The sequence below is a fragment of the Phocoena phocoena genome, chromosome 16 (genome assembly GCF_963924675.1).
Source record: "Phocoena phocoena chromosome 16, mPhoPho1.1, whole genome shotgun sequence".
Taxonomy (NCBI): Eukaryota; Metazoa; Chordata; class Mammalia; order Artiodactyla; family Phocoenidae; genus Phocoena; species Phocoena phocoena.
The window spans coordinates 69581862-69595584 of record NC_089234.1 but is presented as its reverse complement, the minus strand read 5'-3'; positions in this window follow the sequence as shown (position 1 = coordinate 69595584).

The window sequence follows — 13723 nt, the reverse complement described above, 5'->3', positions numbered from 1 at the left end:
GTTGGAGTTTCTACAGACAAGAGTGGTCAAGATGATAAAATGTCTGGACAACAGTTAACACCATAGAGATGTTTAGCCCCCCGAAGAATGACTCAAAGAAGAGAGGACAGCACTGAAGAACTGTAATGTGAAGAGAGATTTGATGGGTCCCTGCTGCTCCGAAGAGAGGCTCCATGGAAGTTCCAGGGAGTGGGGAGATAACCTTCGCAATTACAGAAACCCCAAAGAATGCTTTGCTCAGGGAGTGAGCGCTCTGTCGTGGAAGACACTCAGGCAAAAGCTAGATGTCTTCCACCTGGAAGGGAGGTTGTAGAAAAAGGAACTCTCACGTTCCTGGATAATATCAGAACTGGAAGAGACCCTCTGTGTCACATAGTTCAAGTGTCTTTGGTGTGTAAGGAAACCCTGACAATCTCCCTTAAGGCTTGTTCCCCTACCAGCAAGTACACACTTTCCCTATGGGGTTAGCATTTCAAGAACATCCTCCGGGAGCCAGTTACAAAAGTGGCTTCAGTATCTCAGAGCCTTTTGATTTGAGTAGTTTTCCATCCTGAGACCATCAAAAACAATTCCTAGAATAAAGTCTTTCTTAATCAAGCAATCCCATTCTGGGTATATATCAAAAAGAAATAAAATCAGTATCTCAGAGAGATATCTGCACTCCCATGTTCATTGCAACAATATTCACAATAGCTGAGATATGGAAACAGCCTGAGTGTCCATCAATGGACAAGTGGATAAAGAAAATGTGACATAGATAGATAGATAGATAATGAAATATTATTCAACCATAAAAAGGAAGGAAATTCTGCCGTTTGTGACAACATGGATGAAACTGGAGAACATTATGTTAAGTGAAATCAGACACAAAGACAAATATGATCTCACTTATAGGTGGAATCCAAAAAAGTCGAACTTATAGAATGAATAGAATGGTGGTTACCAGGGATCGGGGAAATGGGGAAATGTTGGTCAGTTATGAGTAAGTTGTGGGGATCTAAGACACAGCATGGTGACTATAGTTAACAACACTGTATTGATACTTGAAATTTGCTAAGAGAGTAGATCTTAAGTGTTCTCACCACACACACACAGTAACTTATGCGTGATGATGGATGTGCTAATTAACTTGACTTTGGTAATCATTTCACAATGTACACACATACAAACCATCACATTGTACATCTTAGATATTTACAATTTTATCTGTCAGTTATATCTCAATAAAGCTGAGGAAAAGAAAGAAAGCGTCTCTTAGGGTTGGGTAAACAATCTACAGCTTAAAAAAGAATGGTTGATAATTAATATCCAAGAAAGAGCTCAAAATAGAGGATATCGAACAACTCAGACAAAATTCTGAGCTAAAATAACTGAATATCCATAGAGTACCCACACCGGTTTCTAGGGCTATTAGCTCTCCAACAGGCATTTGGGAAAATGGGCGATTTTCTTCTTCTTAGAAGCAGATGGAAGGTTCTATTCCTTTCTTTCAAGGACATTTTAAAACAAACAAAATACAATACCTGGATTTCCAGACACTCGCAAGTAGGTTTCTTACACTCCAAGGCCTAGAACATAGGTTAACATGTTCCAAGAGGAGCACAAGATATCCAACTGGTAACTGCATGCAAGACATGGTAATAAAAATCAAAGACAAAACAGCACGAGGCACATCTCAGCACAGGCATGTGCTCTGCATCCAGGCTCACAGCGGTCAGGATAACACCACTGTGACAAGATTGCCTTTGTCACTAAGTTAGCACTTCTTCTCTCCTTTTATTCACTTTGCTGTTTTTCCGTTTGTAATTTTATCAGGAGATTGAATCAAGCTGTAGGCTTCTTATGGAATAGCACCCTCAGACACTCACCCAAGAGTAGTTTGGGCAAAGTTTTCAGTGCCAAGAAATAAAAATGTTGGAATTGAAAGAGAAGTGGAACCAGGTGGAAAGATATACATGGCAAAGAGAGGCTGCCCACCTAATTTAGAGTGGAGAAAAAAATTAGGAAGCAAGACGCTAAATTCAAGGAGAAAAATGGAGGAACCTGGTTTCAAATATGTAGGACCCACCCTCCTAACTGCATTTTTCCCTTTCCGCTGCAATCCTCTGCAAGACAGACCATCTGCCAGTTGCTCTGGCAAGAGTGTGTCACCAAGCAGAATGGGTTTATCGGCACAGCTGTTTGTTGTCCTCATTAATTCCGGGATAAAGTTATAGAAAATCCCTCAAATGCAGAAATCAACACTCATCTCAGTGGCTGCAACCCTTAAATATCCTAAGTGCTTCTAGGTAAGCAAGAGAGAAAGCAGCGATGACGTTCCAAAGCAAAAATATATTACGGTTTGTAAATAAAGCAAGAAGGTAAGAATTGGGGAAAATAATGTTCACTGATAATAAGCCAAAAACTAGGTATTTGTTTGCCCCCTTAAACCCTTCTCCCCAAACGTCCTACCAATAAAATGGTATCAACCAAGTAAAAATACATTCCTATTTCAGTTTCTATTTCAATGCAAAATACTCTTCTCCAAATGTCAGGTTCCTCTAGTTTGGCCTTTCCAAGAGCGTGCATAGTTAGACTTCAATGAACTGTACTGTTTGGAAGAGGCCATTTAATTGAATTTTCAGGTTAACTGGGTGTATGGTCAGGCCACTCAAGATGACTCTTCTCTTGCTCTCTGAACATCCTCTGCTCCACCAGTGCCTGCTTCACCTACACCTGCTCCCATGACTGACGTTCCTATGTACTTGCCCCACCCCCAGCTAGAGACTGTTCTCATCTATAGAGCAAAACATCTCCACCTGTAACTTATCAAAGGGGTGACGAGGGGCGTGCACGCCGCCCCCCGCCAGTTTCCCTGGTAACCAATGAGCCAATCTGACGTCAGTTCCCCCTGTAACCGGTGTTCCTCCCTCCCACCCCGCACCGGGACCAAAGATGGCGGTCACGTCCTACCTGCCCTCAGCTCCATACGGGGTGGCGTCGCTCCAGGACCTTGCTTCAGACGGGTGAGCTCCCCCCACGCACCCATGAAACCACGACTGTCTCTGTCGCTGACTCCGGGCCCTCTCTTCGGTCTCAAGGCTGGGCGCGTACAGGGCTTGCAGGCCTGCGGGGTGCAGCCCAGCAATTGGCGGAGCCGCCCGGAGACGGAGGAAACTCCCGCGAGCGCCGAGATGCCGGGAAGTGAGGGCGGGCGTGGGAAGGTGCAGGGCCTCCGCTAACACGTGGGGTCTGAACGTTGCCGGGCAGATCCCGGGGTGGCCGCCCCTAGTAAGTGGTGCCCCGTGGTGTCTGTCCTTGAGGAGTGGGGACCACCAGGAGAGTGCAGAGAACTCACGGACGGCCTTGAGGCTGTGGTGGAGATGTTGGCCGCCATTACAGTGGGAAAATGAGGTGAGACCTTGAGGCGGTGGCCGCAGCTGTGGGCTGGCCGTTGCTTTTCGTATTAAGAAAGGCCACAGACGCTGAGCTAACAGCTGAGGCGGAGGTTAACTTGAATGCTGATTCTTGTTCCTCTGAAAGTGAGGCATGTGAATGTGAGTGAATGATTTGTATTGTTACCTATTACTGTTATTCGTTTAAACTGAAAAAAAAAAATCCCTGAAAATGGCCAAGATGGGAATCCTTTAACATTCTAAAACTGGATTTTGCGCATGCAGTTAGAGGAAGCTAGCTTCCTAGAAGGAATTGGTATTTCTCTTCTTGTGCGTTTGAGATGTACCTGGGCTCTCAGGAACTTTAAACATCTGATCCCTGAGAGTGAAGAAAAAAAGAGAGAGGCATTTTTAAACTCCTTAGGAATAATAATGTTTGGGGAATGTCTGTCTGTAATAGTCTCTCCAGATTTTGGTAACTTGAAACTAAACTAAATTAAATGAAGAGAATTCATTGACGATCTGGGTTATTTCAAATAGGGTAAAATATTGGAACATTAATTGCTGGGTGGGTCTAAGTTTACTTGCCTTTGCCTTCTTAGAAGAAGAAGAAGAAAGCGTAAGTTTTCCAGTCAGGAAATGCTGATATGACAGTTCGCAATTACTTGCTTCTTGGTTTTTACCAGAGATTTAAGGTTTTTAAGGATGACGATTATAATCGGTCATAATTCTAGTTATTGTAACCAAGTTTCTTTATCAATTACATTGTAATTAGGTGTTTAACTGTGCCTTTTTAAGTCGTTTATCATTTAGACAGTTGTTGTACTCTGATGCTTTTGCAAAAGTGCTTCATCTTCAAAAAGATTCATAGGAAGGACCTTCTGACAAGTACAGATCTCTGATAAATTTCATATCGTATCACTGAACTGGGTACAAAATGAAAGAATCTTAGGGGAGAACCTGATGGCTTCATAAAAAGTTAACAAAAGGATTGATTACTAAGTAAACTGATGAATATGGTTATAATTTTTATGGTTTTTGGCTAGAATAGTTACTGGTTTTGATCTGTGTTTTCCAGATATAGAAAAGCCCTTCCCCTCAAGTTAGTTATGACTTATAGGATTGAAACATTTTTCTTTTCTCTCTGCCTGATCCCTCCAGAAATTGGAGACTCTTGGGTTCTGAGCAGCCTTATCAGGTGAATGGGAAAGACTGTTTTCCCGCAAGTGTAGGAATCTCGATATTTGGGGAATCTCTAGAAGAGGGAAGTCCACCTAGGCAGAATCTGATGGCAGGCCTTTGGCATGGCTGTCCTGGCCTTGAGAGGCTTTTGGGGAATTCAGTCTGAGACTCCTTTTAAGGAATGCGACCACAGCCGGTTTGGAGGAGCCTATGTGGTCACTTGACCAGACTTATTTTGCAAACAAATTAGTCTTGATTTGGCTATATTTGATGGAGGTGAGGGTAATTTAGAGGGAAAAAATATTATGCTTCAACAGATGTTAAATTCTAGTCCTATTGATTGAGAGGTCTACATTTATAAAAGTGAATGTGTTAGCCAGACTTTTGCCCTGAATGTTCAAGAGGAAGAGAACATTTTCTAGTGAAGTTGTCACGGAGTGTAACTACTCATGATGTATCACTGCTTGCTTTAAGTCTGCTGCCACAAGCACACGTACAATGCTTGTGTAACAATTCGGTATAACTGATAAAATGTATAGCCTCTAAAGTGTTTCCCCATCAGCATACCTCTGAACTTGTTCACAGTATCTGATCAGTTTTCCCCAAACATGGATAACTAGGCAAATATAAAGGAGGCCTAGCACCGAGGGACATGATCTGGACGAGGACAGGCAGGCAGTGTTCACCCTGGCTTTGAAGGACATATACTTTTGTCTGTTGAAAGATTTGCAATCCAAAGGGGAAAAGATGGAAAAATCTTCACATATGGAGGTATGGGAAAGTCATTATGGCTTGTACAAGGTTTAACTTAAACTGACCAGAGTGGCCTGTTGTTTGACCTGTTGAACATGCATTGTACATCTGCTTTGGCCATTGTGGAGGGGAATGCATTTGAAAGTCAAAATGGAGTAGCTGTGGTTCAGACATTCAAGGCAAAACTAGGTGGCCATTGTAGATGTGATTTTGGATACGTTTGTATATTACTGAAAATGAGTTTTCTGAAATGTATTGTAGACCAGGACAAAAACCACAGGCAAGTGTGGTATTATCTCAGAATGCAGGTACTGCTTGCATTTTGCTTAATTGTCATTACCTCCCCTGTGTTGTGCTTGTTAGACGTGTTACATTGCATCCCTAGTCTGAGTGGAGAAAACCTCTTCAAGGACTGGGAAGCAACCATGGCCTCATTGCAAAATGAGTCTAATTGCTGGATCTACAGTGAGCTGCCGTTGTCATCCTTCTCTGGACTTACATGAAAAATAGACCCAGCTAATGTGACTGTGTGGGGATGACTGAGAAAGGGGGGAAAAGACTCTCACCACCTTTTTGTCTCACATGCCAGTACGTCAGAAGGGCTCCTGTCGGTAAATGTTACTGTACATGTCAGTACATGTACTGACTGTCCATGAGGCCCCCTGGGTATGCTCTGTGGAATAAAATAGGCTGGTTTCTGGACACGCAAGTCTGACTAGTGGGATTAACTGTTTTCTGTTTGAAAAGACCTAATGGGTCCACCCCTGATGTTACTCAACATAACATGGGGAGGCAGACCTGTACTCTGACTGCTGACTCCTGGCTAGGCCATCAGAATGTTTCTTTCAGAGCCAGGGCCTTCCCCTCCCCATAGGGGTGGCTCTGGGTTTGTGAAAACTAGGGGTGGCCTTACTTTCCTTATAACTGGACAGGACGCTTCTGCCATTGACTCCCTCTCCATTGACCCCGTAAGTGCTTAGCTCCAAAATTTGCCCACATTCTGGCGAATGACTGTTCTTAGCATACCAGGTATCTTACCCTTGGTACACTTTAGCTGCTGGTGTCTGTATTGTATCGTGGTATCTGGTTACAGTGCCCCTTTACATACCTGACCCCAGGGATACTGAGGAAGAGGGGTGGGGGGGACAAGATTGTAAGGGTCGTGCAGGGTATGTAGGGGTGGAGTATATGATCAGGCCACCCATGATGGCTGTTCTCTTGCTCTCTGTACAGCCCCTGCTAGACCAGTGCCTGCTTCACCTACACCTTCTCACATCACTGACCGTCGTACATCCTTACCCGTACCACAGCTAGTGCTTGTTCTAACCTTTAGATCAGAACATTTCCACCTGATAACTTAACAAAGGGGTGGTAAGGGGCGTGCCCCTCTGCTAGTTTCCCTGGTAACCCATGAGCCAACCTGATGTCAATTCCTCCTATAACTGGGATCCTCCCCCCTGGAAGTGAAGACTGCCACCGTGTCCTGCCCACTCGCTGCTGCAAATAGCGGGAAGTCACTCCAGGACCTTGCTTCAGACGGGTAAGATCCCCTATCCAGTGAACCACTGATGTCTCTGCTGCTGATTCCGGGCTCTCTCTTCAGTCTTGCAGGCCTGCGGGGTGTGGCCCAACACTGGGGGCCAGGCAGAAGACTGTTTTTCTCTTTTAAAGAGTGAAGTGAAAGCGTAAGGCCAAGCCACAAAGGAACAAAAAGCACTAATGTCAGTAATTAAAATACCGTGGTGTTTTGTTTCCTTTGAATTAGTCAGAACTCTGTCAGTTGTTCATGACTGACCAAAATGTAACTCAAGCTAGTTGCAGCCAAAAGGGAAATCTGTAGTTCATCAATTTGGAAATTCACAGGATCGGATACTGCTGAATCCAGGTATTCACTGATGTCTTCATCAGCCTTCACTGTCTGTCACCATCTCTTGACTCTGGTTGTTCTGTGATGGCTTCTTTGATCTCTCCACAAACTCCCAAAGAATCAGAAGTTCTATGCTTGTTTCTATTGCTTGCAACCATCAGAGGAAAACAAGACCCTCTCTTAATTAAGAGTTTCAGCAAAAGTCACAGTTACCGGGCTTCCCTGGTGACGCAGTGGTTGAGAGACCACCCGCTGATGCAGGGGACGCAGGTTCGTGCCCCGGTCCGGGAAGATCCCACATGCCACAGAGTGGCTGGGCCCGTGAGCCATGGCCGCTGAGCCTGCGCGTCCGGAGCCTGTGCTCCGCAACGGGAGAGGCCACAACAGTGAGAGGCCCGCGTACCACAAAAAAAAAGAAAAAGTCACAGTTACCAACCTGGGTTGAGTCATTGGACCCTGGGATAGACTGTTTATTAGGCCTACTCCTGATCCCAAGATTGGGCAGCCCCACCTGAATAACACTAACCAAAACTGGGAAAAGGGACACTTCCCCAAAAGGAAAAGGTAAAGACAAAGTAAGGGAAAAGGGCGTCTTGTAGGACAAACACCAGATAGCCACATTAGCTATCAACATTCAGATGGTGTTACAAGGAATGAACGTGGAAATACCTCAAATTCCCTGGACCTTCTTGGAGCCCTTTCTGTTCTTGAACTCAAGGATCCAAAGCTATACCAACCAGAAAACACAATAGGCATCATTCGTTTATTTAACCACTGTTTATAGAGCACCATCCCAGAGCTAGGCAGTGGGGATACAGTGGCAAGCAGGAGAGGCGAAGGGGAGTGACAGTAACAAGTGAATGCTGGTCACGTGTTCATTAGGTGCAGACAGTGTGGTAAACTTATTTATGTGTATTTATGTATTTTTAAGTATGATAAACTTATTTATGTATTTTTAAGGGTGTTGTGGGCACACAAAGGAAGAAATCCTAGCCCAGACTTGGGGGACCAGGGAATGCTTCTAGAGGAAGTAAAACTTGAAGCTGACATTTGAAAAAGGGGTAGGAGTTTAGCTGGTCAAAGGGAGAAGTTGTGTAGTTCAAGCAAAAGAAACAGCACGTGCAATGTCCCCAAATCAAGAAAAAGTACAGTGTTTCACAGGAACAGAAAGACTTACATAAAAGCAAATCATTTATTAATATAAATATCCTCGAAGGCAAAAACTGTGGTTTACTCAAATCACTTTGTGATCTCAGGAAGGTCACTTCTGGGTCTTTCTCACAAAATTGTTAGGAGGATCAAATGTAATAATGGATGTGAAATACTGTGTAAATTTTAAATCCTCTATGACTGTAAGCCACGTGTAGAGTACTGAAGGAAACACAGAATCACAAAACGCTGAGCAATTAAGGAAAGAGGACTGGCTCTATATAAGTAGATTTCTCAAGAAAAATGTGCTGTAGCTTTATGGTGTCATGTTGACCACTGGGGCTTCCTTTTAGTAGTTGAGGGGTTTAAATGAAAGTCTTTAGACAACAAAGATGGGGTCACGTGTTCTCTGTATCGGCAACCAGAAATTCAACAAGCGGAAGAGTGTGGTTTTTGGGGAAACAATGGGCGTGTTCAAGGAAGGTGGGTACAATGCCATGTTCTAAAAGCATCCTTGGCTGGACGGAGGGATCTGGGGACCGTAAAAGGAAGGGAAGAAAAAGTTCACTCGCTCATGTTCCAAGAGTATACTCAACAAAACAGAAGTGCTTGGAAGATCCGCGAAAGGAAAAGAAAATACAGGGCGTGAAGTGAGTATGGAAGGTTACAAGTTCTGAATCTGTGAGAAGTAGAGGAAATAGTTTGGGGGACTCAAGCCCTTGAAACTTCAGCATAAGGTATGTTTAAATTGTAAAGCAAGCCAGAGGGTCATGAATAATCAGTTTGTCTTGGAGAATTCTGGAATTATAAACAAAAGGATACAAAGCATTGTCCAAGGTAAATATTGACATGACTGAAGAGGAACTAGAAAAACTTTTAATGAAGCCAAAAATACTGCATCTGGGGAAGATGTTTCACATTCTTATAACAAACACTCGGTACAAGAAGCTGAAGGACGACGGGTAAGAATGATTGTCCAGTAGGTTGGAAAATTGAGTTAGAACAAAGGCTTTCTCCAATTTAGAACAGTAATACTATAAAAACATAAATATTAATTTTTAAGACCGTGTTATTTCTTAAAGACAATTCTCTCTGCTAACAACGATTTGCCCACAAATATGAGGGGTTTAGTGCTCTTATCCCGAAGCATCCGTCCAGTTTATATTGTAGCAGATGTACGAGGTTTCTTTCCCCAACTGCCAGGTGCCCACGGCAGAGGGGTCAGGGAAGTCCCTCCCCACCAGCTGGGTCTCTCCTAGGCCCTCCCACCCCTGCAATGACAAATCTCCTTGTCCGCTGAGATGCACCCCCATCAAGGAGAACGAGGGAAGGACTTCACTAATTCCTTCCAGTTCCTACCTTGCTTCCTTGGAGATGTTCAGGTGGGGTCACCTGAAACTTGGAATAAACAGAAGCCCATTACTGTTGCTTAGTGAGAGTGAGTGAAGGATCTTGTCAGCAGAACAGCACCATGGCAACCAGTTCTTCAAAGCATTTTTTAAAAAATACAAGTCGAATTTCATCTGGAAACATCCCAATTACACAATTAGCCTAAGCTGCAAAGTCTTTTTAGAATAATCTCAGATCATAGGTGAGCGAATAGCTCAAACCCCTACCAGTGCTTTCCGATACTCAGAAGATGCAAGTTTGTTGGTACTGTCTTCTGGTAGGAAGACAGTTTTTTATTAGCAGGAGGAGTGAAACAAGTCTGCATTTCCACAGGATTCTCGATGGTAACGTAACATGTGATTGTATCCCACTGAGAGCCATGAGATTCTGGCTTTATTTTTCCCACTTAACAGGTGGGAAAACTAAGGAACTCTAAGTAGACTCATCCCTTGAGGACACAGAAAGAAGCCGGGATGGGCGAATCTGGATTTCTCTTGTGTGTAGCTCCAAGGAGTTCGTGAAATCAGGCTTGAAGCCCTGTAGATTCCACCTCTGCTCTGTCTCTATCCCTCACCTCCCCTGTCCACCCTTTCCTGTGCTGGGTCACCCGGACCATGGTATTCTTCTCGTGTGGCTGCTGGGCACGTCTGTGAAAGCACAGGTCAGATCACAGGCTCCCAGCGCTCAAAGGATCAAAGCTTCTCAGGGCCTCTTTTAAAAAAAAAAGCAGTTCCCTGTGCTTAGGATGGCCGTCAAGGTCTCCTCAATATCACAGGTTAACAGAATTAAAAGAACTGTCCACTCCACTCTCACCCACCATCCATCCAACCGTACCATGAGCTTTCAACACTGTTTAATTTCCTGAGAGGTTCTCTGTCAACCTAAACTTAACGTATCTACCTTTGCTTCCTGCCACTCTGCCCTCAAGGCCCAGGGCCAGGGCGGCCAGTTCATGACACATTTTCCTAACCTCTGTGGGTGTATCGCTAAGACTTGAGAGATGTGTCAAGTGCCAGGCTCTGTGCAAAAGCATTTCCCAGACACTGTTATCCTCAGGACTGTCCTATGGGAGGGATGCCCCTCCTGACCCCATTTCAGGGATGAGGAAACGGAAGCACAAGGAGCAGAGGCAGTGTGGCCGCCGTCACAGAGAGTAGGTGGCAGCGTCCCTCCAGAGCGAATCCCATGGCTGCGTTCTCCTCGTTGGGCATAATGTTTGCTCTGCGTGCCCTCTGCACTTTGAACCTCAAAGGGAGCACATTTATTTCACTCTCCTTTTTTTCAGAGGTGAGAGGTGGTAAGCTGTGCCCCCAGCTTCCTCATCTGCAAAATGGGGATAATAACTGATTATACACTTTTGTAAGGATTACATGAGTTACTGCATTAAAAGAAAACACTTGTAAATATGTCTGGCACATAGCAAGTACATGATGAATATTATGTAGTGCTGGACACGTTACTAGGTAACATGGACTTGTAACTAGGTAACCGGATTTACTAGGTCAGTCAGTATTCAAATATTAATTGAACTGGTCATTATGAATATATACAACGTACTGATCACTCCTCATCCTGTCACAGTTAAAATAAAACCCAAGGTGTTTACTGTACCCTACTAGGCACTCTCTACCCCAGCATCTGACTTCCTGTTCCAATCATTTCCTCCTTTTTCCCTCTCCCTCTATCCACTTCCACCACACAGTGACTGCCTTGCTTTTCCTCAGACACACCTGACACATTCGTGTCTCAGAAGTTTTGCTCTAACCTCTCCCTTATCGGCTGTATTTTTCTTAGCATTTGAGTTTCTTCCATACAGATCTATGCATTTGGTGCCTGAGTCCACCCCCCAGTAGAATGGGAGCTCCATGAAGTCAGAGACCTTGGTTCACTGCTGTATTCCCTGTGCCCAGACAGTGAGAGGCACTTAGGCAACACTTAATAGATACTTAATGACTGAATAAAGACACGAATGAACAAATGAATCTCTAAACGCCACAACAGTGTTGAAAGGTGGTTTTACATGCCCATTTCACAGATAAAAAAACAGGTGCAGAGATATTAAGTAATTTTCCCACTGGCACACGTTTACAAAGAGTTAGAGCTTGAATTTTATCCATGTCGCTCTGATCCCAGAATTCATTCCAGTGTCTCCTAATATTAAGGCGTTCAGACGCCACCTTCAAGAGATTTGCCAACTTCCACATAACAGCTGAACCAATATTTACCTAACATTCTTATTTAAGTCACTTATATATTATGCAAATAATTTTATTTTAAAAGAAAGGCGATCATTTCCATGAAATAAATCACACTGAAATAGACGTGTGTCCATTAAAATTCAAAATATTCATCAATGTATTTTGGAGCAGAAATACACCTCCTGCTTTTGAAAACACTGATTCTAAAAACCCTTGGGGCTGGTCCTAAATCCAGGAATCAGAAACCCCTACAACCATCCGTACATCTTCTCGGTTCTTCCTGTCCAGTCAGCTTTCTGCTCTTTCATGGGACGTTCCTCATTGAGAGAAGGCCAGAAAGAGGCTTCAGATGCCTTTAAAACACACACACAACTGCACGGGAAGTTCATGCGAGCCTATGAACACTACAGTTCCCCAGCTGAAAGCAAAAGCAAGATGCAGAAAGTGGGGAGAGAGAAATTAATTGAAAAGCTGAGGCTGTCAAGCCATACTGAAGAAAATCTCTCCCTGAGTTAAAGATCGTGGACATAATCAAGGCAAGTGGCTTCTATAAAAGCTTGATTGGTTGATCGAAATCTCCAGTCATCCCGAAAATAATTGCCTGGAAGAAAGCACTGAGTGACCTGTCTGCTTGGCAAGGAGCAGCCAATGCTGACAATGGAAGGAGCCCCCCAACAGGCCCCCCCTTCTGCTGGGGCCCCAGCAGTGATGGGCTGAATCCGTTTAAGGACATACACTGCCTCATTATTTTCTGCTCCGACGTACGTGCATATTTCTTGTGGATGTTAACTTTCAGCAACATAGAGGAAGTGTTTGTGCTCTTTGTTTCTGCAGCTTTTTCATTTCCATGTCAGTGTTTATATTCGCTCTGTCCTCCTGTTGGCAAGGCATGAAGAATGACAGATAGGGCCACGGTCCCCCCTGTGGGCAAAGCTACTGGAATCAAGACTGTGCTGGGGTCCCCAAACATCCTCCCAAGCAGGTCTTCCCCTGCCCTTACCCCCTTCCGTCCCACCTGCTGCCTGGCACCACAGTGCTATCAAAAAGGAAAACGTGACCACATCTCTTTTTAAGCTCAAACTCTTCAACAACTCTGTTGCCTACATAAGAAAAGCAGTCTTCCTTAGTGTGATGTACGAGCCCCTTTCATGATCTAGGCCCTGCCTACCTCTTCTCAGCTCATCTCCCACATCTTTCCTGCATCAACTAAAAGCCCTTCATGTTCTCTCACATCTCTGGACCTGCCTATATTCTTCCCACTGCCTAAAAGACCCACTTACTTCCTCTCCTCACAGCCCTTGTCTGCCCTTGGGAATTCCTTTCATCCTTTAAGACCCTGCTCTGTGAAACCTTCTCTCACCTTGACCCTGCCCAAGACTTCCAGAAGGTCGATGCCCAGAGCCTTAGAGAAGCTCTGCCTCTCCTTGTCTGTGGCTGGCTCGGGCTCCGCCTACCTCCTTAAGGAAGTCTTCCCTGATTGTTTTTGGTTTTGCTCAGCCCACACAGATCTCTACCTTTCCTGAGTTTTTGTTATTTAAATATGTGTCACACGTCTGAACACCTTCTTTAATAACCACCATAGGTTTGAAGAAATGCCAAAAATTCTGACCAAGTCATTCTCTTTCAGGAATCTGTCCTGAGGAAATAATCAGAAAGCAGATCAAAGGTTTATGTATACAGACATTCACTGCGTCATTTTTTTATAATTACAAAAAAGATGGAAACAAGTGTGTAACAGTGGGAGGTGGTTATATAAAATATATCCATACGGCCGTTAAAAATATTTTGAAGAACATGTAAGGATGTGGAAA